This window comes from Anabrus simplex, chromosome 9, assembly GCF_040414725.1.
Source record: "Anabrus simplex isolate iqAnaSimp1 chromosome 9, ASM4041472v1, whole genome shotgun sequence".
NCBI classification, from domain to species: domain Eukaryota; kingdom Metazoa; phylum Arthropoda; class Insecta; order Orthoptera; family Tettigoniidae; genus Anabrus; species Anabrus simplex.
Window position 1 is genome coordinate 102,908,018 of NC_090273.1, and position 18,199 is coordinate 102,926,216.

At 40.3% G+C, this 18,199-nt stretch overlaps 1 protein-coding gene across 3 annotated transcripts in view; it reads right to left on the reverse strand.

Annotated features, from left to right (window-relative positions):
* LOC136880801 (uncharacterized) overlaps nucleotides 1-18,199 on the reverse strand; it is a 740,501-nt gene that overhangs the window by 688,458 nt on the left and 33,844 nt on the right. For all 3 annotated transcript variants that reach the window (XM_067153331.2, XM_067153333.2, XM_067153332.2), the window contains exon 2: nucleotides 9,016-9,078. The gene's annotated coding sequence lies outside the window, so the exon portion shown is untranslated. The remainder of the gene's footprint in view (nucleotides 1-9,015; nucleotides 9,079-18,199) is intronic.

The following is an 18,199-nucleotide window of genomic DNA, read 5'->3' on the forward strand; positions in this document are numbered from 1 at the left end:
TCAACCCATAATAATGTTCTTACTAGGCGTTACGCGGTGCCATGTTATTACTGTATTAATGTTCAAGCTAGGGTGTTTCATAAGTCATATTAGCATATTATGATCTTAGATAATCACTTCAACTCGGAAGATTATAGGACATTAAGTGTGAGATAACTTGTACACCAAATAAGGGTACGAAGTTCAGTAGCATACGATGCGATGTTAGGGAACAAACTAAGTAACTTGTAAAATTAAGTCCCTCAGCCACACGAAGTCAACAGATCACGACTTAGGGGGACTTCATGACAGAAAATTAGCCTGACATCCTACTACCAACTTCAAAACAGAGGTAAAATGTCTATACCCTTCAAAAATATCAGATCTGGGAGTTCTGATACTCGAGGTTCAATTATAGGAATGTGCTGGTACTGCGTACCGGTGAATACCGGCCCAATTTAGGACCTGGTTGGGACAGGCAGAAATAATAATAATAATAATAATAATAATAATAATAATAATAATAATAATAATAATAATAATAATAATAATATCCATTAATTGAGTGATAGTGCAAGTGATAGCAAGGAATGAGATTCACTAACAATAAGAGGAATCGTATAAACGAGACTGTTAAGGAACGTTACAGTTCTCTTCACATGATTATGAGAGCATTTAGGGATTTTAGTAAGGATATAAAATAGAGGGCGTATAAGTCTCTGGTAAGACTGCAATTAGAGTATGATTCCAGTGAATGGGTTCCTCACCAGGACTACTTGCTACGAGAACTGGAAAAGGTCCAAAGAAAAGCAGCAAATTTGTTCTGGGTGATTTCTGACAACGTAGTGTCAAGAGATCACAATATGAAGATAAAGTTCGAATTCAATTATTCATTTATGGGACGAAGAGTAGGTAAGGTAAGTGTTATTCTGCCCGAAGGCAGGTCCGAACCTCCGCAGAGGTGTTCCTGAGCCGGAGTTTACGTGCGGTAGGGTGGCCAGTTCCTTTCCGCTCCTCCATTCCCTTACCCCCAATCAACAGCGCGTGGCAACCCATCCAACTCCTGACCACGCCCAATGTTGCTTAACTTCTGATATCTCACGGGTTCCGGTGTTTCAACACGGCTACGGCCGTTGGCAGGACGAAGAATAGGGGAATGAAATAAATTTCGATAAATTTCAAAGTTCCAAGAAAACGTTTAAGAAAAATCTATGTAAACAATTTTGGGAATCTGCCACCTGGGCAACAGCTCTAAGTGCAGACCATTGATTGATTGATTGATTGATTGATTGATTGATTAAGCTGTCATGATTTACTAAGATCCAACTAGAAAACAAAAACACAAAAGCTTGGCGAACAAATTTCATATTATTTTACACAACTGACAGCGGTCAACACGTCGTTCATGGGTTAACAACTGACCATTACTGTTTTAATTACTAAAAATAGTAATGGTAAGTTGTGGCCGAAGACTGAGGACACCTCCAAACTAGCTATAGTCTTGCTTAGGACATTGTAAGCCATCTCATTTTCTTTTCTTCCGGCTTGGTTATGTTAGGGCCGGCCCCGCGGTGTAGGGGTAGCGCGTCTTCCTCTTACCCGTAGGCCTCGGGTTCGATTCCCGGACAAGTCAGATATTTCTCCTGCATCTGAGGACTGATTCGAGGTCAACTCAGCCTACGTGATTACAATTGAGGAGCTATCTGACGGTGAGATGACGGCCCCGATCTAGAAAACCAAGAATAACGGCCGAGAGGACCCGTCGCGCTGACCACACGACACCTCGTAGTCTGCAGGCCTTCGGGCTGAGCAGCGGTCACTTGGTAGGCCATAGCCCTTCGGGGCTGTTACGCCATGGGATTTGGTTTGGTTTGCTTATGTTCAGGCGTTTGAGTCCTAGTCCCTCCCTCCCCCTTCCCGCGCGAATGATTTCCACTTCGTTCATTCTTCGAGTTATTCTTTTCATGTTTATGCTCATTTTCATTACCTTCCTTATCCATAGGATCTGATGACTAGGAGGGTTTGTAGCTTACAAGAACACTTACGACCCCGTACAGTAAATATTTACCAGATATAAAACATGGCACATATGATTTTCTATAGTATTGTTTATTTTGTTGTTGCGCCTGCCAAGAAAAAGAAACGCTACGTGAAATATTACAGATTAGAACTTTGGCCTTTACAGTTTTGTCAACTAAGCATCAGTATTGTGAGGGACCCGTTACAGAATTCTCGCACTTGATACTTGTGCTGCGGGCCAGTATTTCTCTCTTCACATTTTTCCAGGCGCACGGCAATATTCAACTTATGGATGAAATTATTGTTTCCTATGGCATTTTGAAGTTCGCGAAAATCGTTAATGTCTCCATCATTAAAAATTCGTGCGGTTATTCTTAGCCTGGTGCATGTCTTGTAAAACAGACCCTCCAGCGAGGGTGAATAATAGTAATAAAACATTACTAAACTAAATTAAACTAAACTAATAATATCTACCACGCACGGGTTACATATTAATGTGTTGGAGGATAGTTTTGTGCGTGGTAAGAGTTTCTGGAATGTTGGGAGCTGTACGTACACAGTCCCCGAGCTAAGGGAATTAACCATTTAAGATTAATATCCCTCGACCAGGGCAGATCTGTGAAGGGCATAAGTTTACCGGTAGAAAGAAATGGCGTATGCCTTTTTGTGCCGGGAGTGTCCGAGGACAAGTTCGGCTCGCCAGATGCAGGTCTTTTGAAATGACTCCCGTAGGCGACCTGCGCGTTGTGATGAAGATGAAATGGTGATGAAGAAGACACATACACTCACACTCCTTGTCAGCGAAATTAACCAATTATGGTTAAAATTCCTGACCCCGCCGGGAATCGAACCCTGGACTCCTGTGACCAAAGGCCAGCACGCTAACCATTTAGACATGGAGCTGGACAGTTTACCGGTATGCACCAGTGATATCGGGCTGGGTACTGTAGCAATAATTTTTTAAAATATGATATTACAGAAATACATTTTATGGTGATTTCCCATTATGGAACGTGCACTATTATTATTATTATTATTATTATTATTATTATTATTATTATTATTATGATACAAGTTGATTTACGTCGCACGGTACAGATAGGTATTATGGTGACGATGGGATAGGAATAAATCATAGGATGATTTCGGATTCAGACTTGGGTGAGTGCTCGTGTGTGGCCGGTCCGTGAACGTCTCTCAGTATGTCTGGCAGGCGTAGCCACTGGATTCTGCCCCTGTTCCTCCTCTGAGTTTGAATGCTGATGCTGCTGTGTTCTTGCCTGTTGCAGGTGCAGAACTGTTTGTCGGAACCCAGCTGCACGTCCTACAGCCGCACACTACGGAGAAGTGGCCATGCCCGTCCTGCACTACGCCGCAGAAGAGCTTCAAGCACTATGAAGACCTGGTTAAGCGCGTGAAGAAGTTCCATGTAGCGCGGGGAGGAACATTGAATGTGGTGTTCGAGTGCTGCGACCTGAACAGTTCCACAGATCAAGGCACAGGTATGTCAAGAAGCAGACAAATAAGCACTCGAAAATGAAGCATCCAGGAGAGCCCGTTAGATCTGATGCTCCAGCAAGGTGTCTCCTTACCATCCACGGCGACACCACCGAACATCATCCTACGCCTGGTACCCCTCCCCGACTAACTACCCCATCGACTCCGCCAAACATCCGTCTGCAGAGGAGCCAGTCAACCGCCCAGAACACCACCCTCCAGTGTGGGATATATAGGAAGTGTGAGAGAGTGTCAGGGTGTGCAAGGAGGCGTGCAAGAGTGTTAATTTGTGTGTGGGATTGGTAGTGGCATAATTGTGGGATTGTGTGAGATAGTGTGAAACTGATAGAGCGAGTGTAGGGAATCTCTGTGAGGGATTGCGAGTGTGGGATTGTTCGAAATTGTCAGATTGAGTGTGAGAGAGTGTCTGTTCGAGATTGCGTGTGTGGGATAGTGTGAAGTTGTGTTCTGAGAGCGTGAGCGACCCAGTTAGCACCTGGTGCAACACGTAGTGTGTTAGTTCTTCCGTAGTAGGAGTGGAAAGGAAGCTACTAGCTATTAAAAAGTAGTTGCTTTACGTACCACCGACACAGATAGGTCTTATGGCGACGATGGGACAGGAAATGGCTAGGAGTGGGAAGGAAGCGGTCGTGGCCTTTATTAAGGTACAGCCCCAGCATTTGCCTGGTGTGAAAATGGGAAACCACGGAAAACCATCTTCAGGGCTGTCGACAGTGGGGTTCGAACCTACTATCTCCCGAATACTGGATACTGGCCTCACTTAAGCAACTGCAGCTATCGAGCTCGGTGTATTAATGATTAAAAATATGCATAGAGTTACTAAGAATCCCTGGCTCAGGCGCAGGCCCCTCACCACTGGGTTCGGTGGTTCAAATCCCGGTCACTCCATGTGAGATTTGTGCTGGACAAAGTGGAGGCGGGACAGGATTTTACCTGAGTAGGCCCTACTCCGGTTTTCGCTGTCATCTATCATTCCAGCAACGCTGTTCAGTATCTCCAATTTCATCTGTTAGTCACCATTCATTGCCCCAGAGGAGTGCGACATGCTTCGGCATTTATTTCATTCCCGACTCGGTTGAAACTGGAAACTGGCTGTGGATTTTGAATTCTAATTAGATTTTCTATAGGTGCACAACATTTTGTACGTAGCTCGACACTCTGTGCTTTCGAAGGTCATTGCATTCATTGGCAGCCGGCTTATCGTGTGGCCTACATAAGTAACGGGGAAGTGGAGGCAGAGAGAGCGGAGGATTCCCAGATAACCGAAATGTATGTTGCCTAGTGCGTTGCAGCGCGATCCGAACGTTAGATGTAATGTGTGCTGTGTTCCTTTATTAGTGTTTTCTGGGGATGAAATTAAAAGTAATTTTTAAAATGAGCTTATTTAAATGGCTTGAGGAGACTGATATCAGTAGGACTGAATTTCAGAGTGATGAGATAAAATAAACTTATTGGTACGGGGCGAGTTGGCTGTGCGGTTAGGGCGTGCAGCTGTGAGCGTGGTCTCGGGAGATAATGGATTCGAACCCTACTGTCGACAACCCTGGGAATGGTTTTCCGTGTTTTTCCATTTTCACAGCATGCAATTGCTGGGACTGTACCTTAATTAAGGCCACGGTCGCTTCCTTCCCACTCCTAGGCTTATCATCGTCGCCATAAGACTTGTGTCGGTGCGACGTAAAGCTAGTTGTGAAGGAAAAACCATTGGTAGCGTCAAGGGCGATGAAATATCCGACTGTTAGTGTTAATCTACCGCTTATGAAGTTCTGGGGATTTTTTCCGATTACACCCATGACCATAACCATTGATAACATAAGCAATTAGATATTAGATTTTATTAACATTTTCAAAAACTGAACATCGTTAAGGCAAATGTTTGAGGAAAACTAAAGTTATTTCAGGGACAAATACATTGTAGGCATATTCTGTTTAGTTGAGGTGAGATTCCCAGTAGCTAGAGTTTGGCAATAAGGCAACAGCAGGTGTAGCGTTACCCCTTTAGTTTGTTGAGTATGCATACAACTTCATTTGTTAATGGAGCAAGGCTTGATGCAACCTTTACTCACGAGTTACATCTCCTTGGATACGCTTTCTACGCGAGTGAGTAAATCTCTATATCAATTGAGGTGGAAGCCCAAAGGCTTGTGTATATGTCTCTCTATTACATCGTGTACAGAATGCCACTCGTGAAAGGAGGGGTGAAGTGTGACAGTGTATAACATAGCGTGCACTTCATGGCACAGCCCTCCATCCTATCATTACAGTACACTTAGCTGAGAGGCGTGCAGGTTTCTGTGTAATGTACACCCTCGCATGTTCTCATTGTGAAATCTAAATTACCGAGTGTGTGTGTTACAGGCTGCAATTAAACAGTTATAGGGCTTTCCGACAATGAGACAAAGCTGGACGATAAAACAAGGGAGAAGACATTGGCGTATTACAGAGAAATTCAGCATATCGAGAGAAATAAATCTGTTAACTTCACAGAGTACGTTACTCACATACAGGGTAGGCAAAATTAAACTGGCCAGGAAAATATTTATAAGAATAACTGGCATTGACTGCCGGGTCCGTGGTGTAGAGGTAGCGCGCCTGCCTCTTACCAGGATTCCCCGGGTTCGATTCCCGGACCCAAGGGCTGGTTCGAGGTCCGCCCAGCCTACGTGATTAGAATTGAGGAGCTATCTGAGGGTGAGATATTGGCCCCGGTCTACAAGGCCAAGAATAACGGCCGAAAGGATTCGTCGTGCTGACCACACGACACCTCATAATCTGCAGGCCTTCGGGATGAGCAGCGGTCGCTTGGTAGACCAATGCGCTTTAAGAGCTGTGGTGCCATGTGGGTGGGGGACAGGAAATGACTATTGTTAATTAACAGGAGAACTGCCTATCACAGAAAATGCTGGAAACCGTGAATTCGATTCACCTATCGTTGCTGTCACATCTCCCGCATGCTCTGCCCTGAGTACGTCGCGGTGTCATTACATGTGAGTGAATGAGAGGAGCAGACTTGTTTAGTGACCAGTTGAATGCAACATAAAGTGGTGCTCACGATAAAACAGCGCGTGTTCATTGTCAAGCGCTACGCAAAGCACGATTCTTGGAAAACATGCGCAGAACTGGAAGTATTTTGGCAGATCATCCAGCAAAGTCTGCAATGCAAAACTTTGCGGCAAAATGGCGCGGAACGGGTTCAACAGCGAATAAAAACAGTAACTATCCGAAAAGAGTTCGAACACCAGAAAAAACAATGCTCGGGTCAAGGAAAGCCTGGAGCGAAGTCGTCGAAATTTCAACACCGTTTATCTGTGCAAGTGGGAATTAAGAGACCGTGGTGTCTAAACATTATCAAAAAGCACCTGCATCTGTATTCTTACAAATTTACTGTCGTGCATTCGTTAAAGCGTCCAGACGGACATTCGCGGTTTGTTGAGCATCAGCGAGAAGCGAAGATATTGGGTTTGCGACCAATGTTTATAGGACCTTTCTCCTTCGTTTGTTGCACGCTTCCTCCTCTGTAAGTATTGTAAATTTTTTCAAGAACACCCTGTATACGTCCTAACAGCTCTATGAATATTCTAATAAATACCCAATCCATTACAAAATCATCTATTGACCTTAATGCAGCAATAAGAAATTAATAAAATACATCTTGTTGAGTTTCAAGCTTAACATTTTCACAAAGCGCAAAGGAAACCATTTTCAAAATTGTGATTTATTTTATCTTTGATTGATTTCGTTCCTATTTAAATAATTGTGATTTATGACAGTTTTAATACCATTCATTCGATAACTAACCGTTTCTAAAATACAGTTATAAAATCAATAACTTATAACTGCAATGAGTAAAGAAGCAGTCACTATTTTATAGTAAAAAAATATAAATGTTTCGTTTAATTTTATTTCTTGATAAATACGTGACGAAGCGACTGATTTTCGTAACAGCAACTTTACTTGTATATAGGTTTGCGACACTGTCACGTCCCTAAACAAAATTATAATTTTTATCTGTAGACTTTAAATTTTTCTCTCATGTTAGTATTTTATACATAGAAGTGAAAAAAAGGACGTTCAGTTCTATTTTGTCTGAACAGAAAGTTTAATAGAATTGTTGACTTCATATTTCAATCCCATTAATTTCTGTCTATCAAGTTATATTGCGGGAAATTAAACTATCTTCGCTTTGTGAAGGTGCAAGGCGTATCTGTGGTAATACAGCGTGAAGTTCATTTAACTTAGTGGTAGAATACCTTTATTAATGACGATGTTTGTTGTTTAAAGGGGCTTAACAGCTAGGACATCGGCCCCTAATGGTACGAGGTGAACGAAACGAAAGTTAAACATCTTCAAACTGTATCCGCTGACTAGAATCTAAAACAGAGACGATGAAAATTGATCGTGAAACAAAACAGCCGGTGGATCCATTTCACAATACCTTCATTACTGGGATGATGCTCATTATCTAAGTGGGTCCAAAATCCAGGTAGGTCAATGGCCCCTCATAATGGTACTAATCACAGGTGTAGCAGAACCATGATGTTCCTCATATAGTGCTACTCATGGTGTTTCTCGCATGGTGGTACTAATCACAGGTAATGTAGACCCATGGTATGTCACAAACAATGGCACGACTCGCAGGTAACACAAACCTTTGGTGTTTCGCACAGAACGGTACTACTCACAAACAATGCAGATCCATGGTGTTCCTGACGGACGCCGGTATTCCCGTGGTGTTCCTCACTTAGTGGAACTAGTCACAGGCCACGTATACTCACGGTGTTGCTCACATAGTGGTACTACTGCTGCTCTCAAGCAACGTAGACCCATGGTGTTTCTCATAAAGTGGTACTACTCATAGGCAACGCAGACCGATTCTAAACACAGTGGAACCGACCGGTAGTATACCCACGATGACCATTACCAGAAACAACGCCCAGAGCCGTTGTGTTTCTCACATAATTGTACTGTTCCTACGTAACGTAGACCCATGGTTTTCATCGCAAGGTGGTACCAGTTGGAAGTAACATCGGGCCATGGTGTTCCTCACGTAATGGTACTTATCACAAGTATTCTTATGGTTCTAATGTTATCATCCTTTGATCGCCCCTTTTAGTCGTCTCGTACGACAGGCAGGGGATACCGTGGGTGTATTATACATCTGCGTCCCTCACTCACAGTGGGTATACTTTTATTACGTCGTATCAACACGTCTTATGGTGGGGATGGGATGAGAAAGGAAAGGGAGCGACCGTGACCATAAATACAGTACGACCCAAGCATTTGTCTGATATGGAAATGGAGAAACCTTGGTTAACTATCTTCTGATCAATGACAGTAGGGTTCAGGATCAACTATCTACGAAATTCAAGCTCACAGCTACGTGACAAAAAACTGCGCAACTATCCCTCTCGGTGTAGAATTCTTGGTTTGCGCTATAGGTATATTAAATTTGATGTACTGACCACACCAAACGATTTAACACATTATGCATGTACTCACCGATAAGACTATCTGAGATGGAAATCCACGGTAGAAAAAAGAATATCCTCACTTCTTGGAATCCTGTAACAGAAACAATACAGAGATTCAAGCAATCATCCGCATTTTCCGTAAAATACTGTAAGCAAAAAATACAATTGTTCAACCTGATCGATACAGTTTATTTCTTAAGGAAAATTAAAAACTGTAGAACAGGTTTCGTCTGCTTTGTAGACATCTTCAGGTACATATGTTTAGGCTTATTGCACAATTAGCTAGGACATATTCCTGATGTCTTAATATTAAAACACACATTGAAAATATTAACAAAAACATTTAAATGTTTTAAAACTTAATTATACTAAAAAGGAAAAAGAGAAGTGGAGACGGGGGCGTTCATGGATGGTAATATAGTACATTAGCTATTGTCACTAGAATATCCTTAAAACAAAAATAGCTTAAAGTTAAATGTTTGCCGTTGTCGTTGTTCATATGTCATGTAAAAACTTCTTGTAAAATCCTCGTGGCAGAACTAGCTACAATACACTAGGTTCTTCATTTGAACACTACCCTTGTTGTTGTGTATTGAAATAGAGCCATTGTCTTTTTGAGAATCTTGTACTGTCCTGTATTTAACTGTTGGTAAATTAGATGGTGGCCTGCAACCAGTTCTTCCCATCTCCCCGAGTTACTTGTTTGATATATCGTCACTTCCTAGCCAAAACCTCCCATGTGAAATATTTTAGCTTATAACTTTGGCCAGTCTGTCATCTAATCTGCAGTATTGTGTGAATATTGTCAGGGCATTCTCGCTCTTCATAATGTATGTGCTGCGAGTCAGTATATCTTCAAAAATATTATCACAAAGGAGGTTTTGTCCCGACAACGACGATATTTACGAGGAGCGGTTTCTCGGTCCGTGGTTTAGCTCTCTACCGAGTCAGGAAAGAGGAAAAATCCAGAGTTGCAGCCCTTCAGGCAAACAACTCCTAGGGATATGAGCTACAAATTTTAAATAAATAAATATATAAAATATAAATAAATGTACAGTCCTTTTCTTAATCATCGTTATCCGGTCGATTATATTAGCAGTTTGCCTTTTTCTAACAATACAAGCGCTAATGTGAGTCAATGTAGAATTTCACTTAATAACTACATTAGGTGTGGACGCTTTTCAAAAATAAAAAAAAATGCCTGAGGGTATTGAACCAATGGACAAATTACAGAAGAATTATGTAAATAAGTTAATTTGGCTAGGATTTTAATAAAAAAGAAACGAGAAAGAAACGAGCTATTTTCGGCTGTTTTTTGGGAATTGCATTAAGGCAGTGACTTTCGAAAATAGGTTTTTTAATTTTTATCGAGCTGTTCAAGAGTAATAATTCGAAACATTTCCGAGGCCATTATCCCTTCGACTTTCCGCAAAATTGAGGAAATTGATTAGTTTTACGATGTTAGTAGTATGGTGAACCCTACTTTGCCTGCTAAGAAATATTTTCAAGATTAAAACAATTAGAGTGCAAAATTTCAACCGAAAATCCATGTCATTATTATAAAAAGTATTTCTGTTAAAACGTTCGCAGTTTAAGAAATACTCAAGAAAAAGAATGGATTTTATACTTTTTGGCACTTAAACACTAAATACTTCCATCTGAAAGGCATACGCCACTAAACAAATAACTCACTGTATTTAAATATGCAATGACAAAAATTAAGATATTTACAGTGAAGGCACAAACTAGTAAAATAATATTAAATTAAATCATCGAACACAGCAATCTTAATTAAACAAAATGTTCTGTTGCTGCTGGCCATGTGCCTCGGAAATTGCTCCTCTTAAGATGCATGGATACGTTACCTTTTGGCCAATTCCCACGGTCGTATTTGGTACACGCATGCACAGAAATACTGTCCCGATATGAACAAAGCATAGCGTCCCCACCTCCTCGCTTGACGCATTGCTGCAGGTGGACAGCCTGCTACAAGACTGTTATGATTGAAATGGACACAGTGGTGGATGTATAGTAATACACACACTGTGCCTTCAGCACATCCCGTTCGCTCCCTTCACCTCCTTTTCAATACTGGAGTGAGGCAGTGTTGATTGTTTATGTCGGAACACCATTTCCGAAATGCGTGTAGTTATTGACATCAACCGTAAGTTTCAACGCCCTCCTTGCCATAGATTTGTGCCATTTTGGCGATTTACCTTTCCTTGGAGCTTCCTAACAATGTATGTTTTCCATCATCCTCTCAATTTTGAACTTTTTTGGATTTGGGATCTTTTGGAAATAAACTACTCATATGTTTGTACAAGGAGACAAGTTTCACTTTGTCATAATGAAAAATCTAACACTTTTCAAATCAAATATTTTCTCTTTCACTTGTGGTTTAACGTCGCACCACTCAGTAGTCATATTACTTGTTGTTTGAGTCATGAATCCACTGACTTGTTTGATGCAGCTTTCCACACTTCCCTAATCTGTGCTAAATTTTTCGTTTCTATGTAACTACTACATCCTACATATACTCCAATCTGCTTGTTATATTCATACCATGGTCTGCCCCTATCTTTCTTACCTCCTACAATTTCCTAAAAAACAACAAGTCCCGGGTGTCTTAAGATATGTCCAGTCAATCTGTGTGTTCTTCTCATCACATTTAGCCAAATCGATCTCCTCCCACCAATTCGATTCAGTATCCCTTTATTTTGTGATTTGACCCACCCATTTCATCTTCTGCATTCTTCTGTAACACCACATTTCAAAGGCTTCTATTACCTTTCTTTCTGAGCTAGTTATCGCCCATGTTTCACTTCCATACAATGCCACGCCCCAGATGAAAGTCTTCAGAAATATATTTCTAATTATTTGAAATAAGAAGTGAGAACATTTCTTAAGAAAGACCTTCCTTGTTTGTGATAGCCTGCATTTTATGTCGTCCTTACTTCTGCCATCGTTATTTATTCTACTATCCAAGTAACAATATTCATCTACTTCCTTTAAGACATCATTTCCTAATCTAATATTTCCTGCATCGCCTGACTTTGTTCGACTGGACTCCATTAATTTTGTTAACTTATTTATTTTCATCTTGTTCTCCTTCGATAAGATTGTGTCCATACCATTCAGCAATTTCTCCACATCATCTGCAGACTCAGGTAAAATAACAATATCATCAGCAAATCTCCGGGTTTTCATTTCCTTTCTTTGGATTGAGATTGTCTTTCCAAATTCCTCTTATATTTCCCTTATCGCCAGTTCTGTATAGACATTGAAAAGGAGGGGGAGTAAACTGTAGCCTTGTCTCACCCCTCTCTGGATCGCCTTTTTCTTGCAAAGCCACAGATTCTGATTACTTCCGAAAGTAAATTTCGACCCACGATGCGTGTATTATTGAATGGAGAATCTTACGTCCGACATTACGGCACTGTTGCGGCAGAATCAGGATAATAATAGGGCAGAAATTACCTATTATAAAAATTATTATAAATGACCAAATGTTTGAACCATGATATGCTCGTGAGATGTATAGACAACCGTGTGTAAGGCGACCAGTCAGATAAGATCAACCAAGGAATGCTCCCGTATGATTGCTAAGAGGAAACAAGTCTTCAGCCGACTGAAACGTGAAATAACATGGAACAACTATCTAATGTAAAAGAAAACAGACGTCCAAGTGGAATGTTTCCTAAAGAATCGGTTGAAATCGGCGTGGAAAACCTACTGTGAAAAGTTGTCTAACGATACCCGGTTATCGAAGGTATGGTCAACAATTAATAAAATGAGGAAGAAGTCTCCACATGTATTAGCTCTCCGCGACTGGATTGAAGACTTCGCAAATTTGATCGCTCCACTGACCACATCGTTCGAAAGATTACATTCGCCATCCTCTAATCAGAGGACGTCCTATATGTGCCCACTTACCTCACCATTCACATTCCGTAAATTAGAATTGTTCTTGAAGGCATCATCCAACTCCGCTCCAGGGTATGATCAAGTCCATTTCTTGATGATATCTAACCTTCCTCGGTGCGCCAAAGAGATCCTTCTTCAGCTCTTCAACGGCATATGGAAGGAAAGTGATTTTCCAACTGGTTGGACTACTCAAATAATTGTTCCAGAATTGAAACCAGGGAAGGATCCGAACGATCCATCATCATATCGTCCTATAGTACTGTCAACTTGCATCGCTAAGACTTTTGAAAAGATCTTGAAACTTCGGCTTGAATAGCGAATGGAACATCATGCAGTCCTTTCAACGACGCAGTTTGGAATCCGGAAAGCCAAAAGTACAATTTGACAACCTCAGTCTATTAACCACTGATATAGAACGCTGTTTTTTGAACAAAAAGTATTCATTTGCTATATTTTTGTATATTTCTAAGGCATACGGTAGTGTGATAATCCATGTACTAGTATCAAATCTCATACTTTTAGGCCTCCTCAATATATATATTTCTGGGATCAATAATCTTCTGATCAAAAGAACAGTGTATTTCCGTCGTCATGACAATACACTTTACGGCCCTCATATTGTCACGAATGGACTTCCTCAGGGTGATATTCTCAGTCCTTTATTATATGCCGCATACACGGAAGATCTGGATAAAATATTTGGTCCTGCGATCAGAGCTCTTCAATATGCGAATGATTTATGTATTTCCACCGGCTCTACTAGCTTCTGGTTGACATGTACGTGGCTAAACACGGCAGCTTCACACCTAGCGCAATGGACAGCGCAAACAGGACTCACCTTATCTGCTGAGAAATCAACTGCTGTTATTTTTAGTCGAAAAAGGATTTCACATACCTCACACACGATACGCCTCGGCCCGTTCTCCTTCCCACTAAACTCATCAGCGAAACTATTAGGAGTTCATCTCGATAGTAAACTGAACTGGAGAAGTCACGTCGAGCACCTGGTAACAACAATTGATTGAGTTTTGAATGTCTTTACGAGCTGTTTCTAGAATCTGGTGGGGTGCGGACACTACAACATTGTTAGTACTCTATCGATCATTAATACGTCCCATATTAGACTACGGCAGCATTTTTTATGGAAATGAACCACAATACGTTCTCAGAAAAATTGATATAGTACATTATCGTCTTATATTAATATGTCTAGGGGCAATGAATTCTACTTCTACGAACGCACTCCTAGCGGAAGCCAAGGATATGCCTCTCAGGATAAGAAGAAAATATCTGGCGAATACCTTATTTATTCACCGGTCAACGCTGGGGACCAATAAACTGATAAGCAAATTAAGACTACTAAGAATAGCAATCGACAGAAATAACATCGGTCAATAACACCGGACTACATTACTATATGAAAGCTTCAAGAATTTCCAACATTTGATTCCTGTCATACTTCAGTTGAAAGCTCCCTGTATTTCAACAAAAGTACGAACTTCTAATATTTACACCTCCCATATTCTTCTTACCATGCTTCATTACTAACAGTGTTTCTATCAATTAAAGTTTATCAGATTTTCTCACTACCAGTGGACCAATTTTGTTAATATTTTTACTGACGGAACCAAGACCACAACAGGCGTGGGTTTTGCATTCTTCTGTGTTGCATCTCAGGTGTCAAGAAAGTACTCGCTACCTCAAACGACGTCTATTGTTGCTGTAGAAATTTTAGCTATCCACTCAGCCATTAGTTATGGAATTCGTCACTTCCGCAAAATTCTAATACTTTCTGACTCACAATGTGCCGTTCAAAAGATACAAAATTCTCGTTGGGAACTGTCTACACATCAGTATATATTAGACACTTCGAACTTAATCTATACCGCCCATGAAGCATCTCAGGAAGTGCATCTCCCATCGATTAAAGGCCACGGTGGTATAACGATGAATGAGAGAGTCGACCAGCTAGCGAATGAAGCTACAACTTGTGAACTCTGCATTACAAACAGTTACCATATTCTGATTTCCTGCCCATAATCAAACAACAGGTCTACAGAGAATGGTCTGAGTACTGGAAAATGTCACAGCTTACAAGAGGAAAGCACTATTGTATGCCCACCATTCCAACGCAAAAATGGTTGAAAAATTAAAACTAACTCTCAGACACCATTCATCTTTCATAAGATAGTCTCTGGGTCACGATGTTATCCGAGTCATCTACACAGGATCAAGGTCTTCGACAACCCTCATTGCCCATAGGACCCTGGAGAAATAGCCGACTTGAACCACTTCATACTGGCATGAAAGAAGTACTCCCAACAACAGAGCCGTCTGGACTTTTCTTTAGTGAAGGTAAATAGACCACTGCCAACTTAATTTGCCATCCCGTTATCAAACCTAACTCCACGATGATGCGCTGTAATTTGGCAATATTTATCAGACTGCAATATTAATTTATAAGACATGACTTTTTCTTTTCAACCACAAACTGTATGTACCATAAATAGATGCTCACTCTGTAAATGCTGGCCGCATGGACTTCCGAGGCCTAACGCCATTAGTACAATCAATCAATCAATCAATCAATCAATCAATCAATCAATCAATCAATCAATCAATCAATCAATCAATCAATCAATCAATCAATCAATCAATCAATCAATCAATCAATCAATCAATCAATCAATCAATCAATCAATCAATCAATCAATCAATCAATCAATCAATCAATCAATCAATCAATCAATCAATCAATCAATCAATCAATCAATCAATCAATCAATCAATCAATCAATCAATCAATCAATCAATCAATCAATCAATCAATCAATCAATCAATCAATCAATCAATCAATCAATCAATCAATCAAAGATGATGTGTGAAGTTTCTTTATGGTTAGTATTAAGCTGTCTTTACTAAATATTCCAGTATATTGCTATAGCCTATACTGAACACCACTTCATCGTAAATTTTGTCTTATGAGTAGCGTATTTCGTTTTTTATAGTTTGTTCACTGATAGTATTAATTAATGCACTTATTAGAATTTAATAACAAAATGCTTTACATGTAAATGCTTCGTTTGTCTGCGAGACAGACTCACATTGTTTATTTTGTTTTGTTCTGTCCTTTTTTATCAACGTTTTTATATTATTTTAAAAATATTCTATGTATGTAGTGCCCTTTGTAACTGGAGGTAACCTCAATGAAAGGAATGCTTAAATATTTAGAATAAATTCGCACTAAGATACTGCAATGAAACCATCGTGATTCTAATTGTGTATATTTTTACTATCTGTACAGTATGTTAACAGGAATTATTTTATTTAAAGACAAAGCGAAAGCCACTTTCCGTGCATTATTGGAATTGATGTAACTTATGGGCCACATTTGTGAACCCTTGTATGCACTTCCAGTATGTGAAAGCAGCTACCCGTTTCGGAAATATTAGCGGTGATAGTTTCAAGTGATTTAGTTTGTATATTTTGTTTCCTGATATTTCATTCACAATTCACTCTTCGACGTCCCGGTTACACGAGAACGAGAAAATTTTTGTTCTGGCAACAACACAGGCTGCCCTGATATTTATACCGTATTTGTATACAAATTGATGTCAAACCATTCGACGACGTGTTACACAGCTAGTTTTTGTCACAGTAGTGTTTCACATCACAGAATGGAAATAAATTAATGGCAACCAGCAGCTCGTTAAATAGTTCACCAATAAAGAGCACGTTCCGATAAGTGTAATCAATTAGACAGTATATTCCTCTCATATGTACGATATAGTCCTGCTTTCAGTATTGTAATGCTCATCTGACAACAGGGTTTAATATCCATTCTTTTGGAAGTGATGTAAGGGACTTCTTAATTCATACGAGGGGCGTCCCATAAGTAAGTTTACTAAACGAAACAACTGTTCTTTCCTGAGGTTCAGCATCGATTCCAGTTCAAAGTGCTCGTGCCTAATTTTGTGCTTATACAATTTCTATCTGCCCATGCCCAATTTAAATCATATTTCGAGCGATTTAATATGAATGTCTCAGATGATTACTTATGCTTTAGTGAATCCTCGCAAACAGTGCAGCATTTAATTTTTGATTGTCCTGCATTCGAAAGAGCAAGATATACTCAAGTATGCCATCTGAACTTTTGTGACACTGAATTGAACAAACTTGTATTTCATATATATAAAAAAATGTTATAATAATTTTTAAATTTTCATCCACTGCATCTTTAATAAGCTTTCATCATAATGTTCAATCTGTTGAAAATTGTCTGTAATTGTTAAACTATGGCCCTAATATGCTTTTGAACAATATGGTTCCCTTCTATTTTTATTGGATATTCAATAAATTCAATAAGTAAGTTTACTAGACGTTCATCTCTAAATGCGACCCTAGAATAATTGCAACCATAATGGCACTTTGTTTACGTTTCAGTTGACATTTTTGTATCGGTTGGTAACGCTACGGAATATCTTAGTGACAAAATCAGTTTTAACTATTTTTAAATTACTCGCTTAACGTCGCACCGACACAGATATGTCGTATTGCGACAAAGGGATAGGAAAGGACTAGGGGTTAAAGGAAAAGGCCGTGGCCTTAATTAAGATACAGCCCCAGCATTTTCCTGATGTGAAAATTGAAAATCATAGAAGAAATCTTTAGGGCTGCTGACAATGGGGTTCGAACCCACTATCTCCCGAATGCAAGCTCACAGCTGCGCACTCTAACCGCACGGCCAACTCGCTCGGCTTAGTTGTTTATACAATTTGCTTAAAGGAAGTGACCGTGGCATTAACCCGGGAGAAGTCGCATGGCGGGGAAAAAATCGCAGTTATGGTAAAGTTATTATCACTTGGAATATAGGTGACAGATGACGATCACCCTCCATCATATCCTTGGTGGGGATGTGGGCAGGGGTCTCATACGGGTGAATAGCCGACAGTGCCATATAGCGAATCATAGCAACCAGTATTTCATCGGTGCGGTGCCTTCGACCGCATGCGAGTTTCCGCGTATTTGTTTATTGCGGTCAATTCCACCGCGTGCGACTCCAATGGGACGGGTTTTATTGACAGAAATGAATGAAGATAGCATACGAAAGTTGTTGGACATTGTTGAAAAAGAGCTACAGGAGAATGAACGCCTGCAAACTGAACAGGATTTGGTTAAAATACAACTCTTTCGTGAAGAGGGATTCGTGAAAGATGTTGATATACTCGAAGGAGCAGGTGATGATAGAAATCAGTGACCATGATAGTGCTTGTGAAGATTGCGCAGA